This window comes from Ambystoma mexicanum, chromosome 2q (assembly GCF_040938575.1).
Source record: "Ambystoma mexicanum isolate Mex_15411 chromosome 2q, UKY_AmexF1_1, whole genome shotgun sequence".
In the NCBI taxonomy this organism is placed as follows: Eukaryota; Metazoa; Chordata; class Amphibia; order Caudata; family Ambystomatidae; genus Ambystoma; species Ambystoma mexicanum.
Genome location: NC_090924.1, coordinates 419,242,005 through 419,267,281, shown reverse-complemented (window position 1 = coordinate 419,267,281; position 25,277 = coordinate 419,242,005).

Sequence of the window (25,277 nt, the reverse complement as noted above, 5' to 3'; positions counted from 1 at the left end):
GGTAAGACTAATGCAAAGAGAGGCAGTTATGCCTTGCGTAGCAAAAGGGTGTTGGCTAAAACCCTCCCTGTTGAGGAAGTAACGGTTATATCAAATGAAGTTGTCAATCAACCCACAGGAGGTGAAGCAACTAGCGTATCCGGGAAACCAACCAATCAGTGCCAGAATGGAAAAAAATACTTCTTGCGTCTGGGAAATGAACCTTGAGATGCTTTGTGTGGGATGACCACTGAGATGGTGGATTGTAGCACGCAGCAAAATGCTAATTATACAATGATTGACAACTCCCTTCTGGACCACTGTTAATCCTTCCGATCACAGTAGGCGATGCAGGGTGAGGAAGAAGAACAAGTCATTGTGATTCTGAAGGACACGGAACTGCCCAGGCAAGCCTGCCTACAACTCCAGAGTTGTTTATTGCAAGCAGCAATGCCATCAACGAGGCCTTGTGTTGGAGAGCTCAAGGATATACTCCACATTGTAGGCACGCTACAGTTTGCAGTAAAAATATTACTGAAATAATGCTGCAAAATACCAAAGGATCTGAGTGAGCAAGGTTAAATGATGCAGCGCCTGGGACTTAAAATTGGTAACGACGCACATGTTCCTGGGCAAAGGGTTGATGATGTGTACAGCGGCTCTGCCATGGTTGGGCTAGACAGAGTGGAGCAGCCTGGGAGTGATTCACATTATTACTTCTGGTAACCCAGTTGATATCTTGATGCTGCTGGCAATGGCGAGGATGATGAGGAGGGTGATGGCGGGTGGTACACCTCACGCAGGGAGAGGAGGTGACAGAAAAAATTGAATACTAAAAAAGCAAACAAGGGGACAGTAAAAACCTCAGTGAGATCCCACTCTGCGACTCATGAAGAAGCAGCACCCTTAGGTAATAAAAAAATCCCTGTAAGGTGAGTAAGACAGCAAATCACTGTAAGAAGCTCCCAGGTGAAAAGGAAGGGACTTTCACAAGTTGGCTCCTGAAACCAGCTGACTGTGATAATCTAGATCCTAGTGTGGAGACCCACGTGGACTCAGTTTATATTACAATGGTCGATAAAGAGATATCTCCTTCTCCTGGCATAAATAAAAGGCATCATTCCAATGAAGAGCACCTCGAATCCAACCTGGCCTAGGTCTCGTTTAAGGGTGATAGAGGCCCAAGCAACATGATAAAGGAACAGTAGCAGCCAACAAAAAAAACATTTTGATGCGAGGTCCATTCTAATTAGCAGCATTTTTATGGAAGGGAAGAAAGACTGGATAAATAGATCACCCCCACTTGATTTACTGTATATGATACCATCTCTGCGGGTTCTTTCATCTTGGGATTTTGAATATGTGGAGTTAATTGAGACCGCTAGCACCATGACCCCAACCGTGCATTGTCATTCAGCTGATACTGTGGACGTAATCAGAGCACATATTACTCATTTCCTCAGAATAGGTTAGGATGTAGGCAGGGCCGGTCTTTGTGTCAGGCAGCTGAGGCGGCTGCCTGACATCGAGCAGCCTCTAGGGGGCGCCGCATGGCATCCTGATTTTGATGTGTTATTAGGAGCGAGCAGTGAGCACTGCTACAGGCTGGCCTTTGCCCTCAGGTCAGCAGCAAAGCGCAATTGACAGACTAATAAATATGCAATTAGCAACATTTTTCCGTTGCTTTTTCACTTCAGGGCCCCGGTGGCGCTGGCGCCAGGCCGCCAGCCAGGCCCATGGGCGCACATGGGGCGTGCCCCTCAGGCTATGTGCATGTCTGTGTACTGGTAGCTTGGGGCTGGCTGGCTGCCTGGCGTTGTTGTCAGCCCCCCGTGGCCCCACCATTCCAAAAACAGGAGCGAGCGAGTGTGGATGCACATGCCTCACTATCAGGTAAGTACAGTCTGTATGTGTTTGGGGGCTTGGGAGGTTGGGGTGGGCGAGTGCGACTATAATACATTTTTTTTGCTAATATGCAAGTTACAGGTGGCGCTGCACACGGCTCGGGTGCTGAATTATCAGACTCTCAGGCATGTTGTTGTTCCATTAATACAGCACCCGAGTCACACGGCCAGGGTCCCAGGGTGCTGCATTAATGGAACAACAACATGCCCCAGAGTCGGATGACCGCATTCACGGCACGTGCACTTGAAGTGATATGCGTGTGATTGCGGCGGCGGTCAACTTATGGCAATAGCTCAGAAATCGCATTTGATCATAATGTGTCGGAGAAAGGAATACATCTCGCATTTTAGACACGCAGCAAGCTCTTTGAAAAACACCCGTGGTAATAAATGGGCTGGTGGACTCTAAGGCCTTGACACGGCTTAAGTCAGAGGAAGGGCTTTCATTGATGGAGTGGAGGAGACCTTTAACCTGACCAAACACTTAATCAACGCGGTCCACGGACCTTTCTGCCAAAGGGCATTGCTTATTCCTTTGTTCACAGAATTAAATAACTCTACTATTTCCACACAGTTTACATTACGTTGATGTCCTAACTGGCTAGTTAGTGAGCACTGCCTTCACTGTAATGATGTAGTACTCCTTAGCACGAAATAATAATTTGTTTGAACTAACACTGCTAAAACCAGTGCTGATTTGTGCACTGTCAACTGGAAAACTGGGGAATCTTTAGACAGATCCTGTCTTTCAGCAGGACACTGGAACAGCCAGGCCTTCTTGAGGAAGGCTGTCCTCCTGCACTGTCACTACTAGTTCTTCATGCAGACACAACACCACAGCCGGGCCTGCAAAGGTGAAGGCTGTGCTGCTCGGAGCATTCTGCTCTGAGCAGCCGAGCCCCCACCCTCGTGGGCCCGGCAGATCTCTGCCCTGTGCGAGGACAGTGCTCACAGAGTAGATTACTCTTTGTGCTCAGTGCTCACACAGGGCATTGCTTTTAAAGCAAAATTCTGGGTTCCTATGCCTATTTTAAAATGAAACCGCTCTAGAACAGTTTCATTTTAAAATAGTGTAGGATGAAGTTGAAACTTGCACTTTCAGTGCACTGCATTGAACGTTTCCCTAAACAGCGGGCACATGTGTTTTGGGGTTTGTATTGTGCGTGGGAGGGGGTGAGGAGATGCCGGTGGGGTTTGTGGGGAGAGGTGCAGGCCAGTAGGGGAACATAGTTCCACTACTTATTTCCGTAGACTTTGACCACTAATTGCTGGGTGTTTTACGTTCTGCAGTAAAAAAAGAGAACAAAAATAAAGCTTTTGTAATTGCATGCAGTGTTGTATTCCAGCCTTGTGATGGTCCCCTGTCCGCTCCTTAGCACTGACTCCACTCAAGTTAGTGGGAACAGGGCACTTTGCTTACCATTGCAGGGAAGCAATTTCCAACAGCAGGGCTCCTTGTGTTTGTTCCCAGTGATCCTTCTCTCAGTCCCTTAGGATGGTCCAGGGGCATGGCAGACTTTCCCCATGCAACGTTGTCTGTCTGGTCAATACACCACCATGGGTTGCCAACTCCCTAACCGTGGCCTCTACTTTTTTGCCTGGCACCAATTTTTCCAATAGCCCGGGACATGGCATCATTGGGTCAAGGTAGGTGGTGTCTATGACTAGCCTTCATATAGGTATAGTGGCAGAGACTTTCAATTCTTTTAGTTGAAAGGGTTTGCGAGGCTCAGTGTGGCTCTGTGCTTAATCCTGACTGCAAGCCCTCCTCCACTGCTTGTTGCTTGCCTTCACACCTTATCAAATGATGGGACCCCAATGGTTTTCAAGTGGTAATGATATCATATTTTGGGTGCACCAGCGCCATGGAAGTGGTTTAAAGTGGAATTGATATATAGTTTGAAAAAGAAGCAGCATGAAAGAAATAGTGCCGTTTTAAACTGTTATTTTGGACATTTCTTTTAATCGGAGGTCACCTGCCAGCTCTGCCCCCTCTAAACGCTGCCTTCTCAGACACCGCCCACCCCCAAAACTCCGCCCCCATCCTGGGCCTTGTGGGATCCCAACCAGATTTTTTCCATTTCCACCACTGATTGATCGGCTCTTAAATTACTAGTCGCAGAAAACCGAGCAGTGAAACTTTAGCGGTATACCACCTCTGCTTACAGGTGTGAACGGAGCTCTTTTGTTTATCAGGAGTGCAATCACTTAAAGTGCTCGAAGTGACAGCCTGACAAAAGCAAGGCTAGCCCTGTGCACTGAAACAGACACTGTGTAACGGACAACATGACAACTCTCCTCCGCAGCTGCCACTCACACAATTGGAATGGCCTGTAAATGGCTGCAATGGGGCAATGGTCCTTGGGTATGTGTGAGAGGACAATGGTCTACAGGTGGGTGCTCTATGGGAAAGGTCCGCAGTGGAGACAGACGTGGCAGTGGATATGCGTTAGGTGGCAATGGCAAGTGGATGAGTGCGAAGGGGCAATGACTGCCAAGAGGATGTGTGAAAAAGGTGAATTGGCACACACATTTCTCAGGGGCACACATCTTGTCAGTGTTTGGACCATCCTGTTGACTGGCCATGCTAATCCCTATGGCCATTCCCACCCACTTCCTGCTCCTCCCATCCCAAAGCACAATCCTCGGATCTCTTTGAGCTAACTTGATCATTATCAGACTTTATGCTTTAAGTGCCTGCTGGTGTTTTTTCAAAGCAGTCAACTGAGTTCAATACTAAATGGGCCACTCTTTAGAAGCGGAATGCATGTCGTTCACTGAAGGCTTGTTAAAAACCAGCATTGGCAAAACCAACTCTTCGCTTGTGTGCAAGTATTACACACCATTGATGTCTAGTTCATACCGCTGCAGCAGTGCCTCGCCAATGCCAAAACAGTTGGCTTCGCCCAATACTCTTTGCCTTTCATCCCAGTTTGCTCATGTCTGTCCCTTTGGATGGTAAGGGGCATGACCAAAACCAAGCTTTTATTTATTTATTGGACATTTGTATGGCGCCTATACAGTAGGAAGTGTTTCCTGTCGCCACAAGGCAGTGGGCATAGGTGGAAAACAACTGTCCTATGCCTTGTGACATTCGGAGCGGCCAAGTGCGGTATCGGGGAGAAGGGCACATCGATTTAAGAGTGTTGCCAGTACTATACATGGAACAGTATTCCATATTTGATATTCATGTGGGTGCTTCCTAAGATGGATTCTCCTTAAATCATTTTACACTGGAATAGCTTTCATTTTTACACATTTTCAGTCAGTTGTTTATGTTAAGGGAGTGGGGAGACAGTCCTTAATTGTGCACGGTGCAATGCAGCACATGTACATTGTGCTTCCTGGAATATACTGAGATTCCTGGTATCGTCAGAATAGCAAGAGCCTTACTGTTTATGCAAACTATGTAATGATAAGTAAGGCCATCCCTTTTGTATAGATCAGTGTAAAAAAGAACCTGGTCTCATTGCATGTCATTAAGACCCAAACGTGGCTCAAAGAGCCCCTCTTTTGCCATTAGTAATGTCTGAGACACACAGCCCCGATGCTGTGTTGTTCCATTAATGCAGCACCCGGGCCTTGTCGTGTGTCTCGTGGCTCAGCCCGGGTGCTGTATTAATGGAACAACATGCCTGAGAGTCTGACGACTGCAATCATGCATATCACTTCAAGTGTAGTGATATGCTTGATTGCGGCCGTCATCAGGTTTGTAGGCCGGACACCTCACCACACTGCATTATATAACCTGATGAAAAATAACAAACAGCTAAAGGTGAAATGTCCCATTTCGGTACTGCAAGTTCCCCGGAAAATATTTGTATTGGTTCTTAGAGTTTAAAATAGGCACACCTTTTAACGTTTTCAAAAACACTATTAAAAGAAAATATCCTCTCTTGGTTTTGTGTGTGTTGATTTTATTAAAAGACAAATTCCATTCGTCCTGTGCAATTTGAGTGGTTATGCAAAGCCAATTTAATTAAATATATGTTATGTTGTGTTGCTTGGCATTTGTATAGCGCCTTAGGTATCATTGGTATGATCTCAAAGCGCTGGTAGGTTGAATGCCCTCGGGAACCATAGTTCAAGTCAATAGAGAAAGAGAGTGTTGTATGGTGCGTGGGTGCACCGGATATGTGTGCAGCTGGTGTAGTGTGCTTATTTAACCTTGGTATGCTAATTTCTGGTAACGTCACATCGCATTGCAATTGTTGATGAGTCCCCTCACTTTAATTTTTAGGACTTGACCCCTGCTGAGTAGGGTTTATTCACTCAGCTTGGAGGAGAGCTGCTGGGCATGGGCAGCCTGCTCTTCCTTGACCTGCTGTCCCGAGACTAGTCTCTGTCAGTCAGAAATTGCGTGGAATCGTGAACGAATCAGAAGGCCTAGCCGCAGCCAGACCCAGTGAGCCAGAGCCTGCCGACTTTGCCATTGGGGCACTGTGACTGGTGTGTACAGCCCGCGGGTGCCGAGTGCTTCTGCCTTCTCTGCCGATCAATAAGGTAAGTCTGTGTGTTGCTAGCATGTATGCTATAGTATGGATTGAATAACTTCTAGGCTCTTCGAATTTTGTCAAATAAGCCACAGTGAGATAAAATCATGTGTCCAGGATCACACACTTTGTGGTGAAGTTGGCATTTGAGACCAGTCTGTAACTCAGGTAAACAAATATGGTCTCATGTCTAATTATTGAATGTCTAATTATTGGACTCAACAAATGTGGTTGGCATTATTTTTGTGCATTCTGGACATTTTGAATATGGCTATTACATTGCTGGTGTGTACATGACGTTATTTTTGGTGGTGTTGTGATTTATATATGTGTAACATATGATGATGAACAGGCCCTGATGAAGGATTCTGTCCGAAATGCACAGGCCTTCCCATTAAGCACCTGCATTGAGAATAAATATCAATGGCTAAATTGCTTGAATAAAACTACTACTATGTGAAAAACAATCATTGAGCAGGAGATTTCTTATAACTAGTGAGACGGAATTTATCATTCACTTGAAGAAACCACTTCCTTGTGGATATAGGAGTGCAAACCGCACCGCTGGCCTCACAGCCAAGGTCCTTGAACATTGCACATCACTTACTAAGCCATTAGCCAAAAAGTCACAATCTCAGTTTCACCAATGATAGACTACTGCAATGTTTGCTGGCTGGGTAGGGAACCTTTCATGATGTCTAACTGAGTACTGTTTTGTTTATGAATCCATATTTATCAAGACACTGAAAAGTTAAAATAATGGTGTCTTGTTTAATTTAAGGAGAGAGTATAGAAGATGCCTCCAAAGAAACTGTCAGGAGCTCAGAATCGGAAGCAACGTGCTCAATTTGAATCTGATTTGCAGAAATCTGCAAAATTGATGAAAACATTTTTAGGTCAGTCAGAGGACAATACTGTCAATACAGTGCAAATATTGAGCAGTGCACAGCCTGGAAATGATGCGGAATCATCAGATTTACCATGCAGCTTGAGTCAGAATAATGAGGGCAATACAGTGCAAATAGTGAGCGGTGCGCAGCCTGGACATGATGCAGAATCATCAGATTTAGCGTGCAGCTTGAGTCAGAATAATGAGGACAATACAGTGGAAACAGTGAGCGGTGCGCAGCCTGGAAATAATGCAGAATCATCAGATTTACCATGCAGCTTGAGTCAGAATAATGAGGACAATACAGTGGAAACAGTGAGCGGTGCGCAGCCTGGAAATAATGCAGAATCATCAGATTTACCATGCAGCTTGAGTCAGAATATTGAGGTATGTGACTCATCTAAAAGGAAGGAAAATGCAGATGAAGAATCTATGCCATATGAAAATGAACGGGACTCTGAAAAAGAGCCCAACTCACCCGGAGAAGGAACCAGCAGTAAAGCAAATTATACATCAAGCTTTGATACATCAGATCCTGCTTTGTGGCCAGAGGTCCTATGTTCTGCTGATATAGACCGGATCATTTTGAATGGACCAAGTAAAATCAAAGCCATGAGATTCCCAGTGAATAAACAGAAGCAACGCTTCTCGTAATTACACTGTCAAAGAGTGCATGGCAGTGGTGAGATGATACATAGACCTTGGCTCATTTACTCAAAATCAGTTGATAAAGTATTCTGCTTTTGTTGTAAAATATTTGATAGGGCTGCAAAATCAATGCTTGCACTTTCTGGTTACAGCTGTTGGCATAACATTGCTGATGCTCTAAAGAATCATGAAGTGTCAAATGCTCATTTTATCGCATACTCAAAATGGACAGAAGCAGGCTATAGACTCACACAGAACAAGTGCATAGATTCAGAAAACCAGCGGATAATTAATTCAGAAATCGCTCATTGGAGAAATGTGCTTCAACGTTTAATCTCTATTACTCTCTTCCTCGCAAAGAATAACTTAGCTTTTCGGGGCTCACCAGATAAGTTGTTCACTGATCACAATGGCAATTTCCTAGGTTTGGTAGGGCTCCTTGGGAAATATGATGATGTCATGCGTAAGCATTTAAAACAAGTAGTTCGTAAAGAAGTCAAAGATCATTACTTCAGCAAAAGAATTCAAAATGAATTGCTCGACATTATGGCAAGTAAGGTGCTTGAGAACATATTGATGCGACTCAGCAAAGCAAAATTCTACTCAGTTATCATGGACTGCACTTCTGACATTAGTCACATAGAACAGATGTCACTGACGGTGAGATTTGTTGATGACAGTGAGGGACAAATCAAAGTAAAGGAACACTTTGTCTGCTTTAAGCCTGTGGACGACTCTACTGGAAAAGGCTTAATTGAACTGTTTATAAATATCCTGAATGAAAATAAAATAATGCTTGAACACTGCCGTGGTCAAGGATATGACAATGGCGCAAACATGAAAGGCAAGCACAGTGGGGTTCAGGCTAGAATTCTTGCTCTTAATCCAAGAGCATTTTTTGTGCCTTGTGGCTGCCATTCGCTAAATCTGGTTGTATCCGATGCAGCAATGTCATCTTTGGATTCAGTAACTTTCTTTGGATTACTACAAAGAATATACACTCTTTTTTCTGCATGAACTATTAGGTGGAAAGTCCTCACAAATAATGTCAGAAATCTCACTGAAAAGCCGCTAAGTGACACCCGTGGGAGAGTCGCATTGACAGCGTGAAAGCAGTAAGGTTCCAAGTGACTGACATCTATGACGCACTAATGGAATTAGCACAGTTAAGCAAAGCTAATGCTGGAGTCAGACATGAGGCCCAAAGTCTGGCTAACCAGATAACTGACTTCAAATTTCTGGTTTCTCTTGTAGTTTGGCACAATATCTTGTTTCACATTAACATTGTGAACAAGACATTACAACATAAGTCAGTGGACATTGTGACTGCTACTTCTTTGATGAAAGGATGCATTCAGTTCTTTGTAGCCTACAGAGACAATGGATTTGAAAATGCCATCATTTCTGCCAAAGAAATGGCAGCTGACCTAGGAGTTGAGCCTTCCTTCAAGGAGATCCGTATTCGTCAAAGAAAGAGGCAGTTTGATTATGAGGGCAGAGATGATCTAACACAGACCCAAAGCCCAGAAGAAAAGCTCAAGAGGAAGTTTTTTTATGTGCTTGTTGACACAGCTCATGGTTCAATTGAAGAAAGGTTTGGACAAATGAAGGTTCATGAACAATGCGGGGGCTTTCTGTATGACCTTAGCAAGCTTCCTATGGACAGAAAACACTATTGGAGCATTGCACAAACCTGCACCAGGCACTAAAACATGGTGAATCTTCTGACATCAATGGCAAGGACCTTCATGTTGAATTGGAAAATATACGCTACATGTTACCAAGAGGGACAGTTACACAACTACCAGTTCTCAAGTATATTCATGATGCTAACCTGAAGAACATTTTCCCAAATGTCTGGATATCATTGAAGATTCTGCTCACTCTGCCCGTCACAGTTTCAAGTGGTGAGTGCAGCTTCTCCAAACTGAAGCTCATTAAATCATACCTTCGATCAACAATGGCCAATGAAAGACTGACCTCGCTTACTATTTTATCTATTGAAAATGACATTGGCCAATCCCTGGATCTATCCGACGCTGTGCTTCAATTTGCAAGGGCAAAGTCAAGAAAAGTTACTTTTTGAACACATAATACAGGTAACATTCTAAGACTGTCACCTAGTGTCTAGTGTATGTATTTTCTATTGCATTTGTATTTCTATCTGGTTTTTAATGAAGTACCCTATTTACAACACTTGTAACACATTTTTTGGTTATCATTTTTTAGGGGTCAGGGGTGGGGGGGCGCCATGGATGCTTTCCGCCTGGGGTGCAATCTGGTGTAAGACCGGCCCTGGATGTAGGTGCTAAGAATATGCCGCCTAAAGTGCAGGAAGTTAGAAAATCTTGCTGAGCTTGGAATAACTGTAGGTGTGCCCGGTAGAAAGGTTGTCAGCGATATCCCAGTGTGGAGGGAGAGATAAAGGAAAGCGAGTGTGAATGGGACTGGTTGTTAGGATTCCTCCCAGTGAATCAGGAAACATGCCATGAAGGTTTAAAATCTCTTCACAGAATACATTACCATTTTTGTGAAGCAAGGGGCTCTCTGACGTTGTCTTGTGATACAACTGTTCTTATGATACAAGAGAGTTGGATGACAGATTGTTTTCTAGTAGATTGGCATAGTATGTTTTATAATTTGGCTGGTAAAGGTCCTATCGGCCACCCATATGGCGGCTTAATGATTTGGGTCGGCCATCATCTTGAAGCAAAGCAGTTTGAGCTTCCTTTGGCCCAGAACAATGTATTGGCTGTGGAAGTCACACTTCCTATTCGGAAAAGGGTCAATACATTATTGTTCCTAGGTATGTATGATCCTCCGACTGTGTGTATATACTGATGGCACAGAAGAAACCGTAGTGAATGTTTTATTGAACTGGCCTGAAAGTTGTAATGGTGACTGTATTTTAATGGGGGTTGGACTTTAATGTACATCGCATTGACGACAGGTCTATTGAGGAAACCAAACAAATAAGCGTGGAAAGCATCATGATGCAAACATCTGGCAATAAGCAAAGGGCCTGTTGGGTGGGTTTATGAAGAATTGTGAAATGGTCATGCTGAATAGCAGGACAAAGTGTTATCTGCCGGGAAATTATACATGGAGTAGAGGGACACGTGGGACCACATTAGAGTATTAATGTAGCAACCTTGACCTGCCCAAGTTGAATGGCACTCTTACGGTTCGAGCCAATGATTTTAGCGATGATGTGCTTTTAGAATTATGCATTGACTTTAAAACTGAGAAGAAGACATTAGATTGGTGGTGCAAAATTACATGGGGTGGTAATAGAGTCATATGGTCTGCAGGTAATATTGCTGCTATGAGTAAAGGTATTATGTCAATGGAAGGTTTGTTGACATCATCTATTGACATTGAATGACATTAAATACTGGATCACATCCCTCAATGCCTCTGTAGCAGTGCGGGACAGGTCTATTGTACGAGAGAGAATGTATCTCATAAACACACATATGATAAGGTGATATGTGATGCCAAACTTGTACTTAGAATGAAAATCCTGAGAGTAAAGAGAATCTGTGCAAATAATATGGATATGAGCGGAGAAGTAAGGGAGCTGAAAAATGAACACATTAAATGGGCTAAAAGACGGCAGTATGATTTGCAGAATAAGTACTGGCAGGATATGATTGAGATTTGTAATGGCAGGAATGTGGAGGCTGGTGAGAAATACTAAAAAAGCGCAGCCATATGAAATTGTAAATCTGATTAGTTGAAAAGAATGGTCTAACTTTATTTGTGGTAATCAGAAGAACTCTGAAACGAGTCCACCTGGTGACCGACCACAAATAGATTGGGTGTGAAAGATCACATTAGAGGTGGAATATGACGTTCTACGAACCGCTATTGGTAAGGCCAAGATGTCAAGAAATCCTGGCCCTAATGGCCTAGCCAATATTGTTCTAAAGAAGGACTGAGAAACTTGGACTGACATGTTGACACTGCTATTTGAGAAGGTATGCCAAGCGGGAAATATCCCTGATACATGGAAGCTGGCAGTCTTAGTCCCAGTACTTAAAAAGAATTCTCGCCTTGAGCTGACAAACTATAGGCTACTCTCTATGTTGAAGGTGACAGGGAAGGTCTTTTCGATGCTACTATTGAGAGAGCTAAGCAGATGGGCTGAGAAGCCTTACATCTTGAGTCCATTTCAGATGGGTTTCTGCAGTGGAGCTGTGACAATTCACAGCATATTGGTGTTAAATCTGTTCAGCAGAGCCTCTGGAAAGAAGGAACACCCCCCCACGTTATGTTGTGTTTGTCGAATTTCGAACTGCCTTTCATATGGCTGATCAGAGGCTGATTTGCTTGAAGTGGGCCAGATGGGGGATACCAGGTGGACTGTTGGTGCTGATTCTTCAGATTCATGAGGGAACGAGCGCTTGTGTCAGCTTGAGTAGTAGGGGGGCATGCACACTGTATATATCCCTATGTATATGGGACTAAAGCAAGGGTGTGTGCTTATCCCCTCCACAGAGGTCTGACATGCGCTAATCGCCCCAGAATGTACTACCCACAACCCCCGGCAAAGTCTGAAATTTTGTGAAACAAATTCACAATTTTCGGAAATTTCACTCTGCCCACTCACCGAACCATGCCGCCAACACTACATGGCCTACCTTCCCGCGTTTCCACAGGTGTCCCGAACAAAACGGTACCTCACATGTGGGAGTGCACCTACTTGGGCGCAAAGGCAAAAGGCTAAACCACTGGTAGCCCCAAGTCTTTTGGCAGAGCAGATTTTGAGAAATGTTGCTCTTGTGGACAACCTGCACATTTGGGCCTAGGGTGTCGAAGCCACCAAAGAAAACAGGGAACCCCATGCATTTCTGAAAAGAGGACACCCCTGGGAATTCACAGAGATGTGACTTGTGTGACTCAGCCCAGAATGTATTACCCACAACCCCCGGCAAATTCAGAAATTTGGTGAAAATAATCACAATTTTCAGACATTTCACTCTGCCCACCCACCACAATACACTGCCAACACCACATGTCCTATCTTCCCGCATTCCCACAGGTGTACCAATGAAAACAGTACCTCACATGTGTGGGTGCACCTACCTGGGCGCAAAGGGAAAAGGCTAATCCACTGGTAACCCCAAGTCTTCCGGCAGAGCAGATTTTGAGGAATTTTGCTCTTGTGGACAACCTACACATTTGGGTCTAGGGTGTCAAAGCCACCAAGTAAAACAGGGAACCCCATGCATTTCAAAAAAGAGGACACCCGTGGGAATACACAGAGGTCTGACATGCGCTAAACGCCCCAGAATGTACTTCCCACAACCCCTGGCAAAGTCTGAAATGTTGTGAAACAAATTAACAATATTCGGATATTTCACTCTGCCCACTCACCGAAGCATGCCGCCAACGCTACATGGCCTACCTTCCCGCGTTCCCACAGGTGTCCCGAACAAAACAGTACCTCACATTTGGGGGGTTTCACCTACCTGGGCGCAAAGGCAAAAGGCTAAACCACTGGTAGCCCCAAGTCTTTTGGCAGAGCAGATTTTGAGAAATGTTGCTCTTGTGGACAACCTGCACATTTGGGCCTAGGGTGTCGAAGCCACCAAAGAAAACAGGGAACCCCATGCATTTCTGAAAAGAGGAGACCCCTGGGAATTCACAGAGATATGACTCGTGTGAATCGGCCCAGAATGTATTACCCACAACCCCCAGCAAATTCAGAAATTTGGTGTAAATAATCACAATTTTCAGATATTTTACTCTGCCCACCCACCACAATACGCTGCCAACACCACATGTCCTATCTTCCCGCATTCCCACAGGTGTACCAATGAAAACAGTACCTCACATGTGTGGGTGCACCTACCTGGGCGCAAAGGGAAAAGGCTAAACCACTGGTAACCCCAAGTCTTCCGGCAGAGCAGATTTTGAGGAATTTTGCTCTTGTGGACAACCTACACATTTGGGCATAGGTTGTCGAAACCACCAAAGAAAACAGGGAATCGCATGCAATTCTGAAAACAGGACACCTTTGGGAATTCACAGAGATGTGACTTGGGTGAATCGGCCCAGAATGTATTACCCACAACCCCCGGCAAGTTCAGAAATTTGGTAAAAATAATCACAATTTTCAGACATTTCACTCTGCCCACCCACCACAATATGCTGCCAACACCACATGTCCTATCTTCCCACATTCCCACAGGTGTACCAATGAAAGCAGTACCTCACATGTGTGGGTGCACCAACCTGGGAGCAAAGGAAAAGGCTAAACCACTGGTAACCCCAAGTCTTCCGGCAGTGCAGATTTTGAGGAATTTTGCTCTTGTGGACAACCTACATATTTTGGCCTAGGGTGTCGAAGCCACCAAGTAAAACAGGGAACCCCATGCATTTCCCAAAAGAGGACACCCGTGGGAATCCACAGAGGTGTGACTTGTGCGAATTGTCCTTGAATGTATTACCCACAACCCCTGGCAATATCTGAAATTTGGCAAAAAAACAAATATTTTGGACATTTCACTCTGCCCACCCACCAAAACACACCGCCAACACCACATGTCCTACCTTCCCCTGTTCTCAGAGGTGTCCTGATTAAAAAGGTACCTCACATGTGTGGGTGCACCTACCTGGGCAAAAGGCTAAACCATTGAAAACCCCAAGTCTTTCGACAGAGCAGATTTTGGTGATTTTATATTTGACCTACCACCCCAGAATGTGAGGCCAAAAACGAAAATGAAAACCTTGAAAATTGAGCAAAATGGCATCTTGCAAATCGCTGGATAATTAGAGGTCAGTTTACATGTGCGGTTGAATGGATAGGACAGGGATTCGTGTGTCTGTACTAAAGAGGCAAGAAAGCTTACAAACTACAAGGCAATCTATTAAACAACATGAATGCAGGTGAGAAAATCGACTTTGGGAAGGAAAGCAATGCAGGATGTTAGCTTCAAAATGACATTCATATTACGTTTCTGGGATGTACGGTTCAAAAGTTACAGAGGTTTTAGTGAAGGTCGATTTTTCTCAAAGGAGTCAAGATTTCAAATAAATTTGCGCTTTGAATTACCAACAGGTTGGCTTACACTAACAATTCTCACAGGATTAGATGGATGAGAAAGGATTCAGAATGGACAAAAGAGATTCTACAATGCTGTCTGGATATGTTGGAATGGGTTAGATGGATGGGATTACTTTAAACTAAGAGATGACTATGGACCGTACTATGCTAAATACTCACAACTCTGGTTTAAAATGGAATGGACCCGTCAAAGATCTGGTCAAAGGTTTGGCTTGCATTCCGCTTGCCACTGGACCGGTCTCAGGCGCTTGGTTCTGCTCTCAGCACTCTGGTCTCTGCGCTGCCTCTTGGACTGGATCTGACAGGTTCTGCTGGACTGATCTGGATCTTGGGTTCTAGCAAAGGTTGTTAGCCAGAAGCAGCAAACAGCTCAGCCAGGCTGTTGAATGGTTTAGGTTAGGCCCCATGGAAGTTAGGGGTTAAATCATGTTTGCAAGGTGTTTTTAAGGCCTACTGAAAAGGGTTTAGCTTTTTGGATTAGGCCTCTGCTTCAGGGTTCTAGAGTCTGGTTCTAGAGTCTGGATCTGGAGTCTGGTTCTGGAGTCTGTATCTTCCTGCAGGGTGCTTCGCCAGTGGATCAGTTGATGAGTGGATGTGTGTGTCCCTTGCCTGTCCTCAGCAGTCCCTATTTATTCATTTTCCAAAGTGGGTGGGGAGGCTGATTGTCTATGCCCAATCCTCTAAGGATCTGATAGGTCAGGGAATTCCCCTTCTCCTGATTGGAGAAACGAACAGTGTGTCCTGATGTATCATCGAGTGTCAGAGTGAAACTGTGTTTAGGGTCCAGAAAAATCCCTCCCCTTTGCTTTTACCCAGCAAATCTATTTTTACCAAAAACATATTTCCCATATGCACAACTTGTTCATAATACATAATTGCATGACAGATTGACTAAGGTACGTTCTGTCCAAATCTTATCTTCCTACGAGTTCTGGTTCATAAATGACATTTTTTCGTGCTTTTGGTTAGTTACACATTTTCGGATCTGTACGATATTTTACACATACATGCACATACCCTCTGGGCATATTCCTGTTATTTTTCATGTTCCTAGCATAAGCGCAATAGCTAGAATATAAAAATTCCGTGGTTCAGTCTCTGAATGTCGCACAGATTCCAGATTAGTTTTAAACTGTGAGCGAATTTTTCATTTTAATAATCTCTAAGTTTCATATTTTTGTCAGTTCAGTACAATATTTTATAAGTCTTTTCCTTAAACATATATTTAGTCCAATTTCAAATCCACATTTTCATGCTGGCCTGCCTCCAAAGCTTGGCTGAGTCAGAGAGTCACATGGCTTGTCTTCCTGCCAGGGCAGTTGATGTCAGTCACACCCAAATTAGCATTTCCATTAAGTTCAAGGACTCCATTGTCTCTTTCCCAGAGCCACATGCCAGAGTGCCCCTCCCATTTCCTTTCACACTTGCCTGTCAGATACACAGCAGAGCACAGGAGAAAAGATTCCTTTGTTTGGGGAGGAGGTGCGGAATGTGTTTGAAGCTCAGTGTGGGAAACCTCTTGGAAGTTTAGCTGAATCAGGTTACCTTATAGTCCATTTTAACATTGTCCCTTGTGCAAAATTACAGTTACAACTTTAAAATAGGCAAACATATCTTCAATTCCAGTCTTTTTCAACATGAAAATCAATGTGTGGCACCCTATATTGCATTTGATGGAAATCCCTTGTTTGGCATATTTAGCTTTTGAGACACAGTTTCTCCTGTTGGATTTAGAAATCGCCAGTGTCTGACAGAGGCGAGTAACGGTATTGCACCCATTTTTGACAGATTTCTTTCCAGCAACCATCTTCAAAAGTGGACTTTGTTCAGATAACATATACTTCTGCTGACCTTATATTTATGTGGATTCTTGAAGTAGAATGATGTTCAACACCCAAACGGGGGTATTGGGTGGTTTGCGAGCCAATATTTTTGCACATTTGACAACCAAGAAAAAAACGGATTTTCACACAGCTCTGTGTTTATTTTGCAATCAGCCTTGCTCTGTGGGTAGCCAAGTGATGGGTCTTGGCAGTGGTCTCCTGTGTTACCACTGAGATAGGCAAAAGTGGATGACGGCCTACTTTTCTGATTTTTACTGCACACTTTTGAGTGATTTTTAGCGAGCAGAATGCTTTCCAGTGGCCATTCTGAGGTTCCTGATGCAAGCAATGCACAGTAATGTTGCAGGGCCTGGACTAGTGGGGGAAAACATCCCAAAATCCAGTTGGGACACCTGCTCTGGCTGGCACTGGGGTATTTCATCAAATCTAGGTTATTCTCGAGTAGAGTAACTATCCCTTCTCCCGGAGTACCCTGGGTACTGGAGATTCCCTTGGTAACCCTCAACCCTTAGCCTCCCCTCTCCTGGATTGGGTTGTCTGGACGCCTGAAAGCGGGGAGAGAAAGGAGGGTTGTCCTGCAGGTTGGAGTTTGGAAGGTCCGGGGGAGGAAACTGAATCCAGTATTTGGAGGATTACTGCCCTCCTGAGGGAAGTTAGGAGGTAAGTTTCCTGAGGCAGTACTCACCTGATTGGGCCCCCCTTTTGGGCTGGGGGAATCCACAAATACCCCAAGATAGGTCTATTGCCCTTATACTTGGGACTGATGTAATTAGCAGAGTTAGAGGTCACATTGGTGGGGTTTCCTACATGACTACCACCTTCTGCTGATTAATCAGAAGGTCTACATTGCCCCTGATTTGGCTGGTTTAGAGAAGATGTGTTTTTAGGCCTCCCATTTCTAGGTCCAAAATGGGGGCATCCTTCACCTCCGTCACCTTGGCAGCAGCGGGGGTGTTGGTTGGTTTGAGGGTTTTGGTTTGTTTTTTGTTTTCTACAGATTTTTGGACCTCATAGATCCGGGTAGCCTGCTCTATTACCCAGTCCAGGGTCCAGTTGTCATGAAAATCTATTAGCAGCTGTGTCATAATATATTTTGTGAGTGCATGAAAATAGGTGTTTATAAATTCCCTACTATAAGTGCGCACCTGCTTAGTGGTTTGCACAAAAAATTGTTTTAGCTCCTGCACAAATTCTCTTGTGGCCTGATTCTCTCCACACTGCATATTGTAGACTGCCTTATAGCTCAAAATGCTCACAAACAGAATATTTTGCATTTCTGTGATGTAAGGTCATGACATTTCAAATAGCTTTAATCTGTTTAATGGGGTCTTTCACCTAAGCTCTATTTTGTTTATTAGCCTTCTTTTGCCGCTTCACCTGAGTCAATTTTCCCTCAGACTGTTGCTATTTGAGGTCCCCCCATAATCCTCTAGGTGCTCCCCGATCCTTTGAACTTGTAAGTTTCTCTCAAAATTGTGGGATCTAGTCTCATCTCCCCTTTTGTGCCTTGGGCTCTCTGGGTTATTCCCCTTGGACTCCCTCTTTCCCACAGGTGAGTATTCTTCTGAGTATTCTCTGCTTCCAGGGTTGGTGGAGTATCCCCCACACTGCCCTGATTGGGTGGAGGTTTTTAGAATAGTCTTTTGAGGCCTCAGTTCATGTTCTTTTTTCTCTGCAAAGTGAACCAACTAGTCCCTTTGTAGGTGATGTTTCTTCAGGTCTAGCTCCCTGAGTTTCTCCTCATAGGAGTCTTCCTGTTCAGATATATTGGTCATACTATTTTGGAATCGGTGCAGGGATGCCCATCCATCAATCTCCAATGGGTGGTGGCCTGCCTGTTCAATCGTGCTGAACCTACTAGAGTCTTGTTGCCTCATGATTCCTGGCTCATGTGAATCTGTAGGCATGAAATGAGCAGTGTCTAGGGTATATAAGGGGGTAAATGGGCTTCAGTCCATTAGTACAGAGTGAATAACACTGTGATCAGGGATAGCCCTGTCCCTCTATACTTGTTCAGGGTCCCTCAGGTTTTTGTCCAGCCTAGCACACTCTTTTTCCAACTTCCAAAGTTTTTCCTTCTCAGCCCCTACCTCTTGATAGTAGGCAAAGGCCTGGGCCTTTTGCTCTGCTATCAGGGCTTGACTGGCCTCTGTTACCTTCTCTTGCACTGCCATCTTGCTCTGGAGCCCACTGTTCAGATCACAGAGGGCCTCATTGTCTTTCTGTGCTTCTTGCATTGTTAGGGAACACAGAAACAATTTCTGTTGCAGGAGAGGAATCTCCTGACTTTGCACATTTTTGACATGAGTGGTCCTTCCAGATTACCTTTGTCTTGTCTTGTGTGCCCCAATCATTTTTCATATTCTACTTTTAGTTCATTCAGTCCCTGGAGGTCTAACTCTCTATTCTGTTGATCTGTTTTTAATTTGCACCCATCCTGGTATCGGGCATCTTTTTCCTGATACAGGGTGGCAACTGTTCAGTCAGGTCATCCCTTTGTTGCTTGATAGTACTTAATTTCTGGCGTTCTTGGTCAAACTCTGTTTGAGAATGGATTTCTTTAATAATGAATGTATTACTTTCCTCTTCCATTTTCTCAATCTGTTTCTATAAAATGGTTATCTGCTCTGAGCAGGCTTTGTTATATTTCACTTCTTGATTCAATTTTAGTTGACTCTCTTCTAGAGAGTCAACCTTTTCCTGACACTCCACTTTAATGCATCTAAATGGGGCTCTTGCTCTGAGTTGGTTTGTTGCTGTGCTGCCAACATCTCCTTTAACTGTTTGGTGTAGTTTTCAAATTCTACCTCACAATTTTGGCTTTTTTGCCATTTCTCTTCTACTAGTTTTATTTCACTCTGGATTTGGTTCAAGAGCTCGGACTGGTTTTGCGCAAAGTTTGTGCTTTCCCTATACTTTTCTTCAATGACTATCAGGTGGAAATATATATACGTAGTAAATTGGATCAAATTAAGCTGCTCCTCTTTGATGCTCTGAGTCATATAAAACTCAGTCACGGCTTGATGCAATAGGCCACTGTCCCGCAATAAATCCATTTTTATGGAGGTGACCTGTTGCATCATGGTTACTAGCCAGGCCTCCTGATTTTTCTCTGCCCATTCCCCTCTAATGAATAGTTTAGACAGAAGGTGCTGCCTAGCCATGTTTATCTCCACTGTGGTCATTATGAAGAGTGTTCTTCCTTTATTAAATTATTTATATAAGGGCAAATCTGTATTCTGCTTTTGTCTAGTTCAGGGTTAATTCTACTTTATTTTTACACACAGGCCTGATACGTAGGGTCTAAGTTTTGAGATGGCGCTTTTACAGTGTAACACAGTTTTCTAACGACAAAAAGTATCACTACCTTTTCTGGGTTAGCCTGCTGTGTTAAGCTGTCACAGGTGGAAACACTTATCTCAATCCTGTCAACAAGCCCCCACCTTCGTTACGTATCTAATGAAACAGCAAACTCCAGACCAGGACTCTTTACACTGGCAAGGGATGTGGCGCACAAAAAAAAATGCTTTTAGGTGTATTGATTTCTGATTTCAGCTTTGAGAAGGCACCTAACCCGTCTCCACCCCCCTTTACAAACACCCCTTATCGCAATGGACCATGAACCAGGCTGGTGTTTAATAATGAAATATTTATTTATTTTTAAATTCAAATGCAAATCGAACAAATCAAATGTAGGGCAGCAATCTCCAGTGTGGTGATAATATGCAGCACAATGTGATAATACACTTAATTTAACTTTCTGACATCAGATACATCAATGAATGGAAGCAAGATCACCCTTGTGTTAGGTACTCCCCCTGCAAAAACCCTCCAAATCCCAGCTGACTGAATTCTATGTGGGTGGAAAGGAGTAGCAAGGAGTCACGAATAAGAGGAAAAAATCAGATTTTTTATTTGACCTACCACCCCAGAATGGGAGGCCAAAAACGAAAATGAAACCTTGAAAACGGAGCAAAATGGCACTCGGACATCACTGGCTACTTAGAGGTCATATTGCATGTGCGGTTCAATGGATAGGACAGGAATTTGTGTGGCTGTACTAAAAAGGCAAGAAAGCTGACAAATTACTAGGCAATCTACTAAACCATATGAATGCAGGTGAGAAATTTGACTTTGGGAAGGAAAGCAATAGAGCAAAAAATTGCACGTGGCAGAATTGCAATTCCTTATTTTTCACAGATTTAAACAAGCAAACAGCTACAGAACTGAGCCAAACAGTCAAAATCGGAAATATTTTTTTCTGATGAGGTACAAAGGCACACAGCAGATGTGATAATGAAGTGAAGGGGTGACAGTATGTGTTTATTTATAGGAAATATTAAAATTGGATTTTATAATGAAAACAATTTCACAGGCAAAATCATTTTTGATGGTAAAATGACAGGTTCTACTCAGACTATCTTTTAATGGCTAGATTATTAAAGAAAGACACTGTACGCAAGGAGGTTAATTTGAGGGAATGAATTTATTTATTTAACAAATGGTACTAAGGACTTACACAGAGGACTGACATGATTAGTAAAGAATTACACTAACAGATATATATTATACACATTCTTCTAAAGACATGATAAACAGAGGATGCAGATAATTTGGGAAATTACTAGTGTTCTTATGGGCTTTTTATAGGATTTGGACAGAATGTAAGGTAAAAGAGCGGTGTATGCAGCTTTTTGGTACTGTGGAGGCTGATATTTACAAAATGCACTTGAGTTGGGTAATTTGGGCAACTAACCGGGTCTCTGGATAGTGGCTGGGCCCTCCTTTATGGCAACAGGGGTATGGTCACTGTGGACAGCAGGATGCATCAGCTGGGAAAAGAAAGGTCTGGTCACTGGATTCTACAAAAGGGATCAGCAGCCTTTCCTCCTTTCTCCCTGAATTATTGGGATGAAGGTGGTTCTGGCTGGGTGGTTCTGCCTGTATCTGGATCAGCTACCTCTGGATCTGGTTCTGGATTCTTGGAGTGTTGCAAGGTGAATTTTGAATGTTGAAGCCCCTATGCTTTACTGCCTAGCTCTTATATATGCAGTATGACATCAGCAGAGAATTTACAAGGTGGGCAGAAATAATCTGGACATACCTCTTTTACTAGGCTAGGTCAGGCTATTCCTGTCGCCACCTCCCTCCAAGCTGATTGGATTTAAGCAAGTGACCTCCCCTTAAGTATATGCATTTTACGGCTCCTTTTGTCCCACAAGTCTAACTTTCCACAAAAAGGAATTATGAAATATAACTTCATGTACCATCATCACAATTACACAAATCAGATAAACAGATCCCATATTTCACAAGGAATGTGCCAGTCTAAACGTCAAGTCTGTACGATGCTTCTTTGCCCTTTGGGCACCATTTCACAGTTTTTCATGAGAAACCTTTTATCTAAAATTCTGCAAATGGCTACACATAAGCATATTAGTGCCTGGCATATTCTCTCCAATATTGATTCGGTGCCATTTACGCTTTCCCCAGAAATGTCATTATACTGCCATTCACGTCCACCACATGCCAGAAAGACCTACATCATTTTATATAAATGTCTTAATGTAAAAACTTTTTTAAAGTGTATGGATGGAATTTGTGACTGTATGGGAGGTATTTCAAATCTCCAAAACCAACCTGCCCCGTCTGTGTCAGTCTGAACAATAGGGTTACCATGACGTTCTTTGATCCCACGCAGTGGAAGCTGAGGAGAGGTGTCAAAGTAATTCACACTTCTTTGTGACAGGGCCAGTTCCCCTTGGTCTATTGTTCCTTGCTGTAGCAATGCCGGCCAGTCTGACGAGGTTGCTAATTTCCACACCTTAACCCTTTCATATTTTGTGGAGGGGATTTCTTTGCCAGGAAGGTTTGGTACATTTTGAAGTGTCTGCCTAGGCCAACTCATTCTGCTAGTTTAATACATTTCTTTTTTCATTTTCTCCTTTCTTTGACAGAACCTAAGGGCCTCATTACACGGATGGCGGTAAGGATTTCCTTACCGCCTTACTACGAGGTCCCTTTGCGGTTTGGGGGATTTAACGCCTGCTTTTTGCAAGCGTTAAAAACCAACCCGCAAAGGGACCCAGGGAGCTAATTATGGTACCGCAATTTGCGGTACCGTAATTAGCGCCTTCCCCATTCCCATTGAGCCCTATGGGGCAAAAATGGGAATTGGGAAGGGCAATGGTGGAAGGGGGAATTACCGCCCCACCAACCTTGGAATGGGGCGGTAATTCCCCTTTCCGCCAAGGCGGTGCCGGTATTTTACCGGCATGAACCATGGCGCTAATAGCGCCATGGTTCTCCGCCATCCGTGTAATGAGGCCCTAAGTCTTTTTGTAAATAAATAAATTATCCATTTAAAACCACACCCCCACACATATACTCCTGTTCCTGTGTGAGTAATTACATTCTTTTACATTTAGTTTTCAAAAGTGTAATTTCCCTGCTTTTCAAAAGAGGGTCTACACATGTTATTTTTTGCTCCTATTTATTTCACAAATGTGGTTTCTTTGGCATACATTTTCTGAAAGGCCTTTACAGAACAGGTCAGTTTCAGAGCACAGAAAGATGCTGGAAATAGTTTTCTTGGTAATTGACACACAGCAAGGGAAAACATTTTTTCCTAGAAATACTTTGCGTGTGTTAATTTGTCGCAAAAGTGAATTCTGGTCGTGTGGACTGAAATAAATTTCTCTGCTCTTCACAGATTTTACTTTATAAACAATGCCGTTCTGGGCAGGATAGCCTTATATGATGGTGTTCAAAATGAAACAGATGGACATAGCTGTGTTCTACTAGAACCATACTTGTGATGTTTAAAAAGGAAAGTAGCACCAGTATGAGGTTGTTTAAATACAGGACATTTTCTAGTGCAGCTTTGAGTTTTTCTTTCTTTTGATGACGGAACAGCACCGCTGCGCCAGTCTGCCTTTGAGATATTTTTTTTGGGTTCACATGAAGAAAACAAAATGCAGGCCATTCTTGGGGGCTATGTTCCATCTCGCCCCATATGTGACACAGAACAGCCATTATTTTTGTAACTGCTAAAATACAGTTTTGTGATGCAGGGGATTTCAGTTGTGACTGGTAAATTTACCCCACATATGGATGCTTCCATGCTCACTCACAACCTTCTTGAGGAGTATAGCCTGCTCTCGGCCAGGATGGGCCTTATCACCAGCAGTTCCCTGGGTGAAACAAAATGTGGCGCCCCCCAACAAAAAAGTAAAATACACGCACCAATCCTCAAACACATGGGCAACACAAACAATGAATGGCAAAAGGATCCTTTGCAATCTGGCTTTGCCTCTGTAGTGCATGTTCTACATGATAAAACACACACAACATGGCTTTCTGCAAGAACGTAGGATAACATTTAATTACAAAACCAAAAAGAGAAGAAATCGGATACTGTTCTGCCAACGATTTGATGCAGCACAGGAAAACTGTAATTTAAATGAAAACACAATAAATTAGCAACAACAAAAATCTGCACTTCAAATGTTTGTCTTCGTGGTATCTCAGGCCAACTAATTTAAAAGTTGACTCTTCTAGCCTTTTTATTAGCAAACTCCATTATGACGTCATAAAAATGTATTGTCTGAGCAATGATATTTTCAATTGAGAGCATTGCCAATGAGACAAGCCTCTCTTTGCTCATGTTCGAGCCTAGATATGTTTTAATTAATTTCAATGTGTAGAAGCTCCTTTTGCCACTTGCTACAGAGACTGGTTTTGTTAATAAAATCTTTAACCCGACCTAGAGGTTTGATAAACAACCCTGCAGTTTTTGACTGTGAATCAACTGCAGCACATCAAACGGTTTCTGTGCATTTTCTGGCAACATATCTGTAAAACCTAGAAGTTCATCTTTTAGACCCATTGCATCAATGTCTGAGTCATCTGCCGAGGTTAGTGCCACCTCCAGCCTCCTGCAATTACTGTAAAGGGGTGCCCCATCAGAAAACCCATTCATATTAAACAGAAAACCCCATGTCAAAGTGTGCTCCTTCATTTGTTTGAACCTTTCTTGGATGGAGTTTAATACAGTGTCCAAAAACACATTAAAACATTCAACCCTAAACTTCTCCTTTGGATCTTGAGGAGCGTCATCTTTACATTCTTAAGAAAATTGCACTTTCTTGTGTCGTCTCCTCATACTGTCTTTGAAAGAAGCTTCAACTTCCAGCTCGCTGGCCAACTCTTTAGTTGTAATCAGAGCATCAGTGAATCAATTTTCTCTGTACTTCTCTAGAAACTGGATACAGGATTAAAAAAGTGTAACAGCTGTAGAAATGTCTAAAGACTTGGCCTGCATGACTTTGCTTATTAGGTTTATTCTAAACAAAATATCGATCCAGACAACTAACGCCACTAAAAATGCATAGTCTTCTAATTGATCAGCGAGAGTGCTTGCTTCATGACGAAGTGATGCATCAGTTT